Source organism: Sylvia atricapilla, chromosome 5 (assembly GCF_009819655.1).
Source record: "Sylvia atricapilla isolate bSylAtr1 chromosome 5, bSylAtr1.pri, whole genome shotgun sequence".
NCBI classification, from domain to species: Eukaryota; Metazoa; Chordata; class Aves; order Passeriformes; family Sylviidae; genus Sylvia; species Sylvia atricapilla.
The window spans coordinates 60,203,069-60,219,160 of NC_089144.1; the positions used below are offsets into that span (position 1 = coordinate 60,203,069).

Genomic DNA, 16,092 nt, shown 5'->3' on the forward strand with positions numbered 1-16,092 from the left:
ATAAGATAGAAGTTGCTTTAAATTATTTATAGTTATCCAGAAGAGCAGTGCAGATTTTTTTCTATTCTGTAGCTTTCTTCAGTTTTGCTCTGATATGAATGCTAAATAGCTCAAGTTAATGATTCCCACTCTTGCCACTGGAATTATGCCAGTCCAATACTTTTCAGAGTTTCAGGTGCATTTGTTAATCTGTTCCTTTCATTTTCCTACCTCATTTTTCTTACGTACATTCTTTTGTATTACAAAAGAAAAAAACTATTATCTATTATCATTGTCAGTATCTATTTCCAGTGTCTGCAGAGAGTAGGAGCCTTCACCCTCTGATATTTTTTCCCTGAGTGCATTTACTGTTAATATTCCACTTCAGCGCTTCCATTCCTTTACTCACATTTTGCCACAATTCACTGCCTTCATCCCAATGTTGCTGCATTCTTGTTGCAGCCTCTAAGATCTCCCCCCAGTGTTGTGCTAGCTTGGTGCTGCCTGCTGTGTAGCAATCACATCCCAACAGCATTGTAGAGCTGTGTCAGATCAGAGTCACACAGGAGTCGTATCAGATATACCACACTCTTCTTATATGGTTACCTGTGAGGTGCACTAGCTGAGGCACAGAGTTATATTAAGAAAAATGCCTAAGGACTTTTAGAGGTAATATAGGGAGCTGAAGAAAACCGATGTTTCAAATAAAAGAGTCTCTTCCATTTAACAAGGTAGTGGGAAAAAGAAACTGTGTTAGTGATATTGCAAGCCCCTGAAAATTGAGTGACTCAGACTTGGAAGCAACCAGCAATTACCTCTCACATACACCTTGGTGAAATCAGTATTTCAGTCTTTCCCTCTTCAGGCTGCTGTGGCCATCACCAGCTCAGCAGAGGCTGGAAATACAATCAGGCAGTGCAGGAAAATGAGCAGATGCATACCTATGCTTTGGGGTCCATAGGAGCTGGTGCATTGGGCCTGAAGAGTACTGAGAACTTTCTGTGATCTGCTCAGCAAGTCCCAGTGCTGTGTGTCGGGTTAAAAGTCCTTCCTCTTGGGTTGCGTAGGCAGCATGGCTTAGCTCAAAGGGGAGGAGAGGAAAAGAAAATAATAGCCCAGGTAGAAACACGCCATCTGTTTGCCCAGACTGGGAGCCTGGAGATCAAAAAGACTGCGCACATTTCAAGTAGATTTCTCTGAAAGAGGGAAAGAATTGCTTTATGGCTTACAGTAATAGGCTGCTTTTCATGGATTCTAATGTTTAACACAAAATGGAGGTGGGGAAAGAAAATAAAAAAAGAGAAGGAAATCCTTATTTGACCAACCCCTAATTCTTTTTGAATGGACTTAAATTTTTTTAAGTGGAAAGAGATATCCCTGGCTAGCCTTCCATAGCCTGAATAAATAAATGAATAAATAAAACTTTCCTGTAATGGTTTGCTCCAGCACATCCTTAAACAACTGATTGCTCTGTTTCGTTTGATAATAAGTAGATATAAATACTGATAATGAATCAGAGACAAAATGAAAGCTGTAGATGATTGTATAGCAAGAGGGATGAGAAAACCATGTTGATGGAACAATATGGAATAAAAAGATAATAGATATTTCCGTAATTTTATTTGCAGTCATATGGAGAAATCTTTCAAATACAGAAAATGCCCTGACTTTCACATTTTGTTCCAGAGCTTTTCATTACAGAAGAGTTTTCCAAATATCAAGTAAAAATAGATTGGGGGAAAAAAAAATACTTCATGGTATCCACTCAAGAATTCTGCACAGTAAAATGACAGTAGATTGCCAACCCCTTACATAAATATATAAACTATGCCAAGGGAAAGGAATGTTGGTAAACACAGTAGTTAATACATGATCTATTGTCCTGATATTCACTGAGCAGCCCACAGAAATTAGATGCATTTCTATACAACCATCACCATTTCTTTTTCCATTCAGCCCTACGAGTACTAACTGGAATGGCAGGGCAAGAGTTGATTATGCAGCTTTGGTGGTGATTGGTTTGTACCCAAACATAAAATGAGTTGTCTTGCTGAATGATAGAAGGGGATTTAACTTTGCTGAGTCAAATTTCAGCAAAGCAAACAGACCCAGAGGGTCAAGTGAATTAAAGGTCCTGTGTCACTGTAACAAAACAATATTGCTAAACAAGTTTTGGATAGGGTTTGAGGTTTCGAATGCTTGTTTATTCCTGTGGCAGTATGGATCACACAAAATCTTTTAAACTCTTTGTTAATGATAGAAAAATATAAGGGGAAAAGGAAGAATAAAAATATTTAGAATCCAGAAAAGTCAGGCTTTAATTTTAAAACTCCGGTTTGTTTTAACTGTTTAAAGTCTATGAGAGAAAAACACCATTGTTTAATAGACTTTGATATAGTAAAAAAGACAAAGTATTGGGTTTTCTATATCAGAAAAGAGAGCCATTCATTTCACTAAGATGGACTCGAAATTCTACTGGAGCTCTTGACAGAGTCCAGTCCTTCCCTGGAGAGGCAGGGCTGTATGGGAGAGGGACAAGGACAGCTTAAGAGCTGCAGAGGAAGGGAACTCAGGCTCTCTCCCTGGTGTTGGCACTGAACAGCAAATTCATTGCTAGAAAACTTCAGGACAGCATATTGTCTGTTGGTCACACAGAAACATGGAAATTGCAGCAATGCCCTGCTGTCTCTAACACAGCTTTTTGGATGTTTATTAACAACATCACAGCAGCCCTCCAAAGGACAGCTTTAGTATCTCAAGCAGATTTTTCTCAAACAGAAATCAAAGGGAAACACATGTGAAAAAGGAAAGAACCAGAGAGGGAAGGAAAAGTATGAACCAGGCTGTTGTGCTTCTGCTGCCTACGTATCTTTCTGCAGTTTGGGTCAAATTAAGCATCTTTGCAGCTCAAGTTTTGGCTCACCAGGGAGTCAGAATGGCCCACCACTCATGATTTTGCTCAATAGCAAGGTTTAATCTACCATATCAATTTTGCCCCAGTGATGGTGACAAAAAATAGTTGGGTGTTGGGGTGTGTCCTCCACACATGCCAACTCCCTCTCCCATGCAGTCTTTGAATACGATTTCTCCAAAGATAAGAACACAGGGTGGGAATTGCAGGAGGAACTGTCTGGATGCTTGCACAATTAATGCATTCCAGAGATGGGGGAGTTGTAATGGCTGTGATTGATCTTGGTACACGTGGGCCTGCAAAAGGGTACAAAATGCTCCTGGAGACTGGAGCTGATCTCCAGAGGCTGCAGGGTGGCTTCCAGGTGGATCCCACCCCAGCAGGGACACCTGCAGGGTACATCCAGCCCGAGGATGGGAACGCTCAGTTTTGGAAGGGTGGAGATAAAATCCTGAAGTAGCTCCATGGCTGCTGTTGCTTTGCAATTGTGCTTTCTGCAAGCCTGCACATTTCCAGCTGAACCCATCTATGCTGTAGCCTTTCAGACCTGCTGATATTATACACTGCACTGGTAATATTTAGATACTGTGTTAGCAATAAACCTCATCATCATCACCCACAGAATCAGTGTCATGGTTCTAGCACCTGATTGAGACTCTTCTCTCAACTAATCTGCAAGAGTACTATTGAGTCTAGTCTCACTTTTTTCTTAATCTTTACTGGGCATGATTTCAGCATAGTCCTTGGGCCTTTTCACCAGGGCTTGTTTTCTTAAAGTACCTGTCATTTTGTGTTTAATTTTCACTGATCTTTGCAAATTGTTTTATGTAACAGTCTGAGCTGTACACTGGTCACCTTGAACTACTTACAGAACAGGCCTTGGCACTACAGGATCTAATTTTTCTTGTTTGCAAGGACACTCCATATCTTCTCTAAGGGAAAAAAGTCTGTATAGTGGTCACTAAAGACATTAGAATGCTTTTTATAAGATTAAATGCATTACTACTGCTGTCCTGTCTAAACAATATGAAATTGTGTCATCCAGGACTTTTTACTTGACACACATTCTCAAGGGGAACTAGTGTAAAACAACTCAGACATCTCTGACATGTCTGACAGGCTGTAGGGGGAAATGTGCTGTGGTTAAAAATTCTGGTGTCTTCTGTGACAAACCTACATTTGCAAATTTGGTGTAAGGACTTATAGCTGTTAGAAGACAGCTTTTGTGTCAGTGACAGGTACATGAAAAGTCATGGTGCATGTTTAATAAAGATAACTTTGATCTCAACAGAACGCTTTCCTAAAAGGTCCCATTTTGCTAAGGATGGACATGAGCTGTAAGAGGTTTAGTCAACAAAAGAAAAGCAGGGGTTTGCCTTCCTTGGGTCCCAGCAACACAGATGTTCAAATCAAGAGCACAGAGGACAGAGTTATTCAAATGCACTGTGAAGAATATCTCAGACAGAGGTACTGGATACCAAACCTATTATAGATGAGAAATGAGATCATAAGAAGGAATTGGGGAATTAGGGCAGTCCAGCCAAGTAGATTGGAAGCAAAGAGTGTCATACTGAGGAGTGAGCAAAGAGCTAATCAGATTGGGAGAACAGGAGCTGGGATCCACTGTCACTTCCTGTAGGAGAAGATGAGGTCTGGAATGAAGTGGGGAAAGAAAAAGGACAAGGATGGCAAGAGGCTGGAGGGGACACAGGAGGCTGGGTTACCTTATGTCTGGAATATACCTCTAGCTAATTACTTGCCATCCCAGCCAACAAGCATATCCTCAGTTCATGTTTCTCACCAGTGCTCATCAGCAATCCTCTTCTGGGAGTGCTTTACTCAGAGGATGACAACCCGTGACTGGTAGTGGCACTCCATTAACTCAAGTAGCAGAAATCTGTGCTGATGCTGCAGTTGTTCATCTGCTGAGGAGAACGAGGAACCAGGATAAAATTAATCTCTTTCCAGCTTGTTTCATTTTTCTTTTTTTTTCTTTTTTTTTCCTGTTTAAGAAAATAAACAAAGAATTTGTTAAAGAACACTACTGAGATTGCTAAAGAAAGCAACTGAAATAGGAAAGAGATCAATCAAACAAATTATGTTTATTCTGCTTAATTAATTTTTCCTAATGTCATATTAAGAGCTTATCTCCCCTGCTTATCCCATTTTGGTCTGATAAGTAATTAGCCCAAACTCATTTAGAGCAGAGAATATGCTAATACAACATAAATATTTCTTCCAGTATGTGTTTTTTCATGTATTTTCTATACAGGCTTATTTTGCCCTCTCTGATAGTACAGTTGAAAAACAAGAATGCAACTATGCAGTCACCCTGATTTATCTCTTTTGGACATTGTGCCTGCTGCCCTTGCATTTAATCTCAGTTGTTTCTAGGCTGTGCAGTCTGGTCACAGACTCTTTCCACCTCTGTGTGAGATCTAGAATATTTTGGAAGTGACTTATGGAACAATAATGCCATTGTAATTTCCCCAAATATCTCCAAAATATAAAGGACCCTTTGCTCACTCAGAGGAGTAGCTTATTGCTGCCTAAGAGGAAAATGGAAACCTAATAATATTTTTCAAAGGAAAATAGGGGCCCATATTTGTGTCTTGGCTTGCATTCTCTCTTTTTTTGAAAAAAGCCTCAATGTTCCAGTTTATGTAAGCTGTGGCGGAACCTGCCAGATCAGCCTAGAGAAACAAGGTCTCCTATCAAAACTTATTGTTTTCAGAGACAAAATTAGTCCAGTATTAATCCAAGAAAACTACTGAAATGGTTGAAGAGTCTTAGCTGTTCCCACTGCTTGTGGCTCCACCCAACTGATGCCCTGCACAAGGGCAGAGCTGCAGCTGGAACCCAAAGGAGAAATCATTTATTAGCAGATTACAACAAAAGGTGGACATCTCCCAGTTGTTCTCTGTGGCAGGCGCTCTCAGTGTGGAGCTGGCTCTCATGGCCATAGGACCAGAGCACAGAAGGAGGCGAGGCAGGGCAGGGCAGGCAAGAATGCCACTTGCTTAATTTTGTCCCCAGTTAGTGCTGGCAGCTTATCTCCACCTCTTGTCACTGCCCGGCTTATTAAGGAATTAACCCAACCTCATTTACATCAGAGAATATTCTAATACAGTCTAAGTGTGTCTTTAAGTCTATAATTGAATGCTCTAATTATATAACAAATTTGAATGTCACAATGTAGATTTGCTTCATCACAGCTGTGTTCTGGGACCCACGACCTTCATCTTGATGCTCCCACTGCATAAAGACGGGTTACTAAAGCACATGGTCTCACCTGAGGAACAACATGTTGTATGATTACATGCCATGTGTCCTTATATATTACTGGTGAGTTATGGTTTATATCCCTTGCTGCTATCAGTAGCAAGTGATCCAGGCAGTGATATTTCAGCCAAGGTTTTGATTCCAGAAAATAAGCCTGTTCTTTGATGCACTCCCACTCAGAAAAGTGTGTAAACACACAAGAAACTTCTCTTCAGTAGGTGCTTAAAAAGCAGGCATGCCTTTAAGAGTTCTTCCTAAATAAAGGTCTTTACTTGAACCACTATATACAAATAAATGGATCTTGATGGACAGACTCCCAACATTTTATACAGACACACACGCTCACACTCACATATACACACATCCACACACATATCTGTACTTAGTTATTTAACCTGGAGAACAAGAACAACCTCATTTTGGAAATGAGGTTAAGCCTCTGAAAAAGGTGAAAGTAATGAAAAAATTCTCATTATGAAGACGTGTAAGAAGCACTGATGCTCCTTTATGGAGGCAGGTATCAAAAATAACAGCAGTCTGTACTCAAAACACAGACACAGGCTGCTGCTCAGGACATAGGAATATATATATATAGCATGAGAAAGTGGAAAAATTTCACCAGCTACCATTGAGGAATCTGGGCTATGTGTGGGCTTGGTATTATGAGAAATGTAGAAGAAAGATGAGAACAGACTGTAGAGATTTACTTTTCTAAAGAAGCATAGATTTAGTGCTTTTGTGTTAAAACTTGGCTAAGAAAAGGACTGGGAATTGTAGCAGAAACAATATATCCTGAATGTATTCAATGTGCCCCCTTATTTCAACAAGGAATCACCTCAAAAAGTACACTGAGGTCTAAGTTCAAACTTAATAAGCAAAAACAACTTGGTAGATAATGCAAGTAAAAAACCAACTACTTTTATAGATATTACTAACCTTGCAGATCAACACCAGATTGCACACCAAATATTTATGATTAAACAGCAGAACTGTCCCTAATAAAATACAGTTTGATTAAAGATCTTTCGTTCAGTCTAGGTAATGAAAATTAATGAAAATAGCCATCATTGCTAATGATACCAGTAGATTCTAGAAACTTTTGAAGATACATGAAAGGCAAAGCCCCTATAATCAGGGATCAAGTAATTTCCACAGGCATGACTACCTGAGTCCCACAACTGCCAACTCTTCTTGACAAAGGGCTTTCTCCCCAGTCCACCATGGCTGCAGCAATTACACAGTGATGCCTTAGCAAAGAGGTTTTCCCTGGCTCCTTGAATTATTTGGTACAGTGCTTTCACCACTGCAGCAGCTACTCTTTGCATCTCTGGAGCAAGAGCATTAATTTCCTCCCCTTCGGTAAGGTTCACAACTATTACCTCCAGTGACAAGCTAGCTAATGCAAGTTTTGCTTTGCAGAGCAAACAAAACACTTATGGAGAACATATTGGATCCTCTTTGCAGCCCTTATGTTATTCTTGCTGTGGAAGGTAGCATCTTCCATTTCTTACTGTCATTCCTTGTTTCTAGCACACATGGTTGGGATTGATCACCATCATTCCCATCAGATGGGTCTTCTTCACACACACTGGATCATCGCTGGGGGAATTCTTTTGGGGGTTGCCATTCAGAGAATGCACAGTTATATCCCATGCTCCCTGCTGACTGTGGTGGGAAGATCAACTCTATGCTGAGACAGAGACCAACATTCAGACTTTTTCACAGGCACTTTCTTTTTCTCAAGGCATCTAGTTTTCCTAGCATCTTTGATGTCTCTGTTTTCCAGGATCTATTTCAGCATTGTAACTACATGTAAATAATAATTCTAAAAAACCTTTTTTTCATCTGGAACTGAGTGTCTTGAATTTCCATATGCTGAAATGAGTATGAGTGGTGGAAGACTGACTTATTTTTACTGTCAGTTCTTCCCTAATTAGTTAGAAGTGGGATATGGACAAGACTGGCAAGATCTGCTTTCCCAGAATTTGTGTTTTCTAGCATGACTTTGATGCTTGGTATTAAGCTCTCAGTGATGTTTGCTTTGATAACTGATTTTGAATTCTGTCTGGCTTACTTATTTTGCTAGGTTATGTATCTTCACAGGTTTTTTCAGGTCTGTGGCTCAGTAATGCAGTGCTACTAGCACAATTTACACTTCCAAAATATGTGCAATCCACCCTACAGAATGCTGCTTCTGCCTACACAGTAACTATGTATGATAATGCTAAACAGCCCCAGAAAGCGAGTGTAGCCTTGCTTCACACCAGTGCTCAAAGTGAACCAGCTTCTTACCTAGATGGAATCCCAGATGCAGCCATCCACCCCTCTCTGTGAGGATGTGATGATGGAGTGAGAGCTGGGTGCTCAAGTTCCGCAGGGCATTCCTGAGGCCCGTGTCAAGCAACCTGAGAGAATAATCAATGAAGATGATGATGAGCAAAGCGTGTCATTGCATGTACTCTTTCAGGATGCTCTTTTGTATGAATATCTGGTTTTCTGGGCCTGAATCCAGAGGCTGCTCTCCTCCAGTTCTGTGCCATCTTGCTCAGGATTCCACTGCAAAAGACCTCCTCTACAGCATAGGGCAGAGAGACACAGTTTCACATTTTAAAATTTAAAAAACTCCAAGTTTCCTCTTGCAAAAAATTGGCATTTTTTCCTGGTTTTTTTTCCAACAACTTTTAAAATTTTGGTTCTGCAGTGACATCATGGTCTCTTAGCATTTCTATTACAACCAAAATGTCTTTCATCATGGTTTTGCTGCTACCTACTGGACTACAACTTGCTTTTTTGATGTCATCACCACACCAACAGCATTTTCTTTTTAAAGAGATTCACATCATCTCATGTTACAGAATCTCATGTCAAAGCAGGGCTAACTTTCTGCTGCTGACTTCTTTAAAATGCTTTGCTAATCCATATTATCTCTGTTGTACATATTTCCCTATCTTTGCTTTTGATCAGCCCATTTCCTGTTTAAACTACCCACACAGGATCTTTGTAACTTGGTAAACAATATCTGTGGTTTCCTAGCAGGGCAGGAGTTTCAATTTCAGGTGTAAGGTATTTGATACATCTCTGTTCATCTTTCTTTTGCATCCTTACAAAGAACATTATTTGTTACTGATTTCTTTACTCTCACATTCCTTCCTGTAATTCCCCACTTTCCATTGTCTCAGGACTATAGAATTTTTATTTCTGGGTTTTTATCTTCTTTATGATGGACCCTTTTTGGGCTTACCCTATTTCTTCTCCCCATCCTTCCCAGACTTTTCTGCTTGGCTTTACAAAGACCATCAATGATAGCAGCAGTTATATAGAACATCTGACCCCGAAGGGTGTTTGTGGCACTATCTATTTCTGAGATATATCTTATCCATCTGGCAACACCCACATGTTTAAGCCAGCAAGGTGCTTAAAATTACATCAAAAAACAAGTATATATCAGTCTGTCTCCCACCATATTGCTAGATCTTTCACACTCATACTATTTTAACACAAGGCCTAGGTGAGCCATGTGACCCCAAGTCTGACTAAAAAAAGTTGGTGAACCTGTAAGTGACAATACAAGCACTTAAGCTAAGAAAGATATATATATATATATATATCTTAAAGAAAGCTGAATCAAGAACAGAAGTTAAATTGTTGAGTTTGCAGCAGTCACTTGAGGACTCAAGGAAAAATTAACAACTGAAATAGTTCTAAAACTGAGGGGAAAAATCAGAATATAGCAATTCAGCAGAACTGAGGCTCATCCTATTGCAAAGAGCAATGGAGTCTGGCACTTCCCCATGTGATTACCATCTGCCTGACCAGCAGAAATCCAGTGGTTATCTGCATCAGAGGTGGTGAGGGTATTAATGCTTAGGCTAATAGCACATTACTCACAGCCATTTATTGTGTGTACAATGCAACAAATAGCGTAATTGCTCCATACTCATAAATCGTGTTTCTGATCCTGCTTTTGAGCCTCCATGCAGACAGCCAAAGTAAACAAAAATGCTGAGACACCATTGCTCTATTCTTGATTGCTATATTCATCTTTGTTATTAAAGTGGTCCATGAAAAAAAAAACAGGCTGAGTTTTGGTATTTCTTCATTCCTACCATGAAGGCCATTTTGGAGATGCATTCTTGTCTTGTGTCCTTCTCCACATTTTTCCGTCATTGCCAACATTGCGCAACCTCTGTTTTGGCATGTGGGGTGACCTTCCATTGCTCAGATCACCTGTTTGGTTGGCACACTTCCTCCTTCTCCATCCTGGTTTCCAGATGACAGTCTGCCTTGCTGGAGTGACTCAGCCTGGGGTGACAGGCTGGCTGACCTGTCACTGCCTGTCATCCACACGTGGATGTGTGTCAAGGCAGGATGTGGGTGGAGATGGAAGCACAGCCCAATTACAGAATGAAGAATGCAGATGGGAATGCCTGAAATTAATATTGGTGGAGTGCAAACTCTGGCTTTCCTCCTAAAATCTTAATCTCTATCTACCTTTTAAGATGACTTCCAGCGGAGCAAAGGGCTGGTCTTAAAATCTAGGAATTTGGTGTTCACAGACAGGTAATAGATTCAGGCAATTCTCTGTGTCATCCATTAGTTGAAGAAGCTAGCCACCAAAGCTGGAAAAAAGAAAAAAAAAATAGCTAGGAACAAGTGTAAATAGGAATTATTCTCTGAAGTTGAAATAAGATGTTGTTTTACTTCAGTTCAACAAGATTTTAAAAAAATATATATTAAACAGTAGTGGGAGTATCAAGGTTTGGGAGAAAATGGAGGAATGAGAAAAATTGACCGTTTGGCTTATAGAAGCCCCATCCTTTCCTGCAGCAAGATCAGCTGTAATCCTACAGACTTATCAAGGAGACAGTCATCTTGACTTTGGGGAAGGAAGGAAGGAAGGAAGGCTGAGTCTGCTGTCCTCTACATTTTTGCTGTGTGAGCAGCCCTCAGTGACTGGCCAACACCTGATGATCTGCCCAGCAACACGACTCTGGCAGTCTGCCAACACTGGGAGATTTAGTCCAGCAGCAGCACTGAAAACTTTCTTTCTCCATTGGCGAATGGATCAGAACGGTTGTGTGACCTCACCAGGCTTAACAGAGTCAACAAAATACTTCTGGTGCACACGCAGTTGTCTGTCAAGCCATGCAAACATGCAGTGCTGCTGTCACCTCAAAACAGCAGAGTTAATTTTAACATACCCTGATGTTTCCTGGAAGTCAAGGGAAATCAAGTTCCAGTTGAAATTTGGGCATGAGTGTAAATGTCTGCCAAACCCTGGCCTGTATACGTGACCTGATGCCTGGTTTCTATTTTCTGGTTTACAAATGCTAAAAAACTGCTTCAGTTGTGCAACTACCCAAACTCTCTTGCGACATGAATAGGACCTTTGTTTCCTCAGATGTAATAAAATATATGGTAAAGAAAATGCGTGAGTTGTGAGTAGATGACTACATATAGCTTTCAGGGTTAGAAAAGATGACTTTTCCATGGTCACAATTAACCTTACCCTCTTCAATTCCCATCATTAATTGTTGCTGCAAACGAGCAGCTTCCTAGAGAAGAACAAGACCCAAATTACTGTTGGAGCTGAAGGAATGGGGATTACAACTCACCTTCTCCAGCCTGAGAGCTGCATGGACACCAAGCAGGTAACACTGATCCACTAATCACAAAGCCCACAGCTACTCCAGACAACCTGCCCCTTTTCCTACAAAACTGGCTGGAGCTGGAGAAGGAGCTGGGACAACTAGGAGGATGATGTAGACACAAGTCGTGAACTCAAGGAAACCATGTTCCCATGGCAATGGGAGTTCCAACATTCCACTACAAATATAACTGTTAACTACCAGTGGTGTCGCCTGATGGGGGCATATCAAACCAATAAAAAAAAAAATTCAAAATTCAATTCAAAAATTCAATTCAATTCACCAAGCGAGTGAATTCTATTGACATCATATGTGGGTGTTTCAAACACATTTTCAAGGAAGTGATTATTGATAGGTGGATAAATGGGAGATTAAAATTCACTGATGACTTGAAAACAATAGATCATGCTACAAATTATCTTCTTTGGTAAAAATAGAGACAAACATGCTTTCAGGATACTGGAAAAAATAACATTTGGTATAAATCAAGCCCTAATGAAAGTGTAAATGATGCTTGTATAATTATGTCACATTCAACATGGTGTGCATTCAATACACACCATGGTGATAGGTAGTGTCATTTAGGGATGCATAACATAGATAATCAGCAAAAAATAGATCAGTAAGTAGGGCTGACCATTATCCCTCTTCCTGCTCATGCTCTTAAGTCTTTCAAAATCACTGATTGAGTATAATAAACTTTATAGTTACATTTCTTAGCTAAACTGCGATTGAAGCATGTGATGTATATGAAGGCCCATGTGATGGGACTCCATAAGTCTGTGAAAAATATGGGCCCAGTTAAGTTGAGAGAGTTACGGAGAGAGAACATCTGAGAGGTTAGGATACAGCCCCAGGAAATGGGTGAAGGATATGAGAAAGGAGAATGTTCCTGGAAACAACAAGAGAAATGTTCTTCAATTCAAACACAAGAAAAATGGGATTTTGCAGGCCTGAGAGGATCCTCTGCAGCAAGGATATCACATCCAACTCAAGTGCTTGCTCCAGTATATCATCACCACTGCCCTGAGTTATTAGCATGGGAGCTCAAAGTGAATTGTCAGTAAACCAAACCGAACCTACACTCAGCTGCTGTCTTCTGTGTAAGGGGGAGGGGGTGTTACATCCTTTGGTAAGAACAACACGGCTTGTGGTTTGCGCAGCATACCCCAAATTCAGACAGATGGAGTAAAAACTGAAAACAAAGCCCTTTCAGCCCTGAGAGATTCAGTGTAGGAACATAAATTTACCCATTTTTCTGGACAGCTGTCCCCAGACTTTCTACTCCTGCATCCTTTATGAAATGTCCAAAACATCAGAAACTGTGACACAGATTCAGTGCATTGTATTCCTTCTTCTGAACAATGCTCTCCCATCTGGTTTCCTGATTTTTGTGGGTGATAACTTAATGACTGCTGCTGGTACTTCCTGGGATTACATGGTTGGGTTTTTCCACAATGCTGCTATCAACTCAGGCCCTTCTTCTGAGAACAAAGTTCTAGATTTAGGTTAAACCATCATGATACAAATGAACAGTTACCCCCAGCACGGCTCTGTGGACTGAATAGGCTGAATTGAGACGTGTTTTCTTCATAAAAGTATATCACAGCAGTAAGAGAAGCCCACTGATCTCTTTAGGAAGAATTAATTAGACAGAAAGGAGATACTTGAAAGAGCCTGAGCTAAATGGCGAAAATAGAAAAAACAGACACAGTGGTGGCTTGGGAAGTGAGGCAGCTAAAAGAAAGGAAAGTCACAATGAGTTATCCAAGGGGAGATAGTATATGATGCATTATTTCATACCACATCATTGACAAAGTATGTCAATATCAGCAGATTCCTTGCTAGATCTGTGGCAGCCCTGCAGCTCCATCGTTCCAGCCCATGGCGAGGGAGCTGCAGCTGGCTTTGTTTCACTCACCAGGCGAGGAGCAGCATTGTAGGGCCCTTGTTAAAGTCCTAGAGTGGTTTAAGCAGCTTAAACTGCTTTATAAGCTTACAGTATCTAAGTCTTCAAAGCTGCTTAAAGGTATTTAAGCCGCTTAAGACACTTTAGTCTGTTGGCATGTGCAGTGGGGCTGTACCAACACCCTGGCCTGCAAAGCAAAGAGTCCACCTTCACATTTACAGGTCCCAGCAAGGAAATCGCCTCATCAGGGCTGCCCTGAGGGAGCTCAGCTGAGCTGAGTTCTCTTCTCTTGGGTCACAGAATCACAGAAGAGCTCGGATTGGAAGAGACCTTTAAAAGTCATCTACCCCAATCCCCATTGTTCAATTGTCCCTCCCTATGTTTTGGGATTAAGGCTGCCCTTGACACCTGACATTTTTGTCCCAGGGTCTCTGAAATTCTGGATGTTTTTTACTGTGGCTAATCCAAAGGTGGGGTGTCTAATGATATACCCTGATGCAAGCCAGATGTATTTTGTCAGTATTTATCCATTTGCACAGCAAAAATCACAAGCTCCAATGGTTTTCTTATAAGAGAGAAAGTTCTTGTGCAGTATAAAATCCTTATTATAAATTATAAATGTATAGTTTTAAAAGAACAAAAGAGCCAGTCAACATTCACTGAAATATAGCCTATAAACACCAAAAATAAATATTTATAAATTTCTTGAAAGTCATAAACCTGATCCTATCTTTGAGGATCGTTTTTTACTAGATCAAAATAGCAGTGGTGACTGAAAACACTTCCAGTTTACAGTCATATTTCGGTCAACACTACGGTCCACTCTGATGAGCAAGGATTTCTCTATAAAACATTTTGAGCCAGTTATTTTCATATTAAGTAGTTACTAGAATTTGTCAGAAGTTTTATATGGGTTTGAATTTCTAACAAAAAGCATATCTTCTGAAAAAAACTTAGTTTTAAATAGTATAAAAATGAAATAGAAAAATAAATGGGTTTGCTCAGTTTTCCTTTGTGAGTATGATTTTAAAGAGATTTATTTTGAGGTAACACAAAAAATATCATATTGCAGAATGCTATTTTACTTGCACAGTAATTCTGGTTGGCATTTTCTTGTGTATACGAGGGCTCTGTGCTCCCCCAGCTAAGATAGATATATATAGAGAGATATATGGGTACACCATGACTGCAACATTTTGGGTTTTGAATGTTGAAATGTTCAGTTGTAATTTGAGCCCTCAAAACTTTCCAACCTTTTCAAAACCCTTACATTTTTTTTCTCATTCCCATTCTTCTAATTTTCCAAGATAGAAAAATGTCCTAAAACTTCGAATAAAAAGAATTACTAAAACAGAATTTCTCACGGGTTGAGGAGTCTGCACTTGTTAGTTTTACTGACATCTATATCTATGCTGTTGTTTTGCAGATCCACTGGCATTAAAACAAGATTTTGTCCTTTTCCATTGGCAAAGATTATTTGATCTGTGTTTATTCTGGATATGTTTGTTTAATTCCCCATTTGATCACTATCATAAATGATTAAGTCATTACTGCCCTGGGAAAAGAACTAGTTTAATAATTAACCTGTGCTTGCAAAGCTCTTCAACGGCTTAGAAAAATACAGTAGCTTGCACATGAATCATAGAAGTATAGATTTGAATGGAATCTCAAGGGGTTATGTAGTTTGTTACTCCTCAATATTTTTAATCAAAGGTGTACCAAACCTTCCTGAGGTAAAACAAAAACAAACCAAAAATCTCACAACACAAAATCAAGGTAAAGATGTTTTAAAAAAATAGCAAATAACAACCTGGGCAATATTCCATAACAGCAACAGAATATGCTCAGAACCACACATGGAATTTTCAAATGCTTTCTTAGTGTAAGTATGTTATGGATTACCTTGTAATAATTTGTATGCTCTATCACAGTTCCAGTGATCTCAGCCACCTGTGACAAAACATACGCCTGTCCCATCTCCTAGCTTCAAAGAAAGTCCACAACTCTCTTGATAAGTGCAGATGGCAGTCCCTCTGATTTGTATCTAAAATCAATAATGGCAAGTATTATACAACCTTCTTGGGTAATATATTCCAGCAGTAATCTTTTCTTCTAGTTAGAGTATGTTACTGTCACACTTATTGTAGTATAGCTGGGAAAGGTTTCCTTGACATTCTGTCATTAAGTGGGAATGAAAAAACATAAAATTATCCTCTTTGTAATAGCCTTTTATGTACTTAAAGACTGTTGAACTTTTACAAGATCATATAACTTGTTGGGGATTTTTTTTGTTTTGTTTTTGTTTTGGGTTGGTTTGGTTTTTTTTAAGACTAAACAAAACTAGAATTTCAACCTTGCTGTAC

The 16,092-nt window shown here is 39.8% G+C and overlaps 1 long non-coding RNA gene across 1 annotated transcript; it reads right to left on the reverse strand.

Moving 5' to 3' along the window:
• Positions 1-1,587: 1,587 nt before the first annotated feature.
• On the reverse strand, positions 1,588-15,757 carry LOC136361639 (uncharacterized). Its single transcript, XR_010743666.1, has 3 exons — positions 15,632-15,757; positions 8,465-8,577; positions 1,588-4,882 (listed from the first exon to the last, which is right to left on the reverse strand). It is a non-coding gene; the product is annotated as an uncharacterized lncRNA (long non-coding RNA).
• Positions 15,758-16,092: the final 335 nt, after the last annotated feature.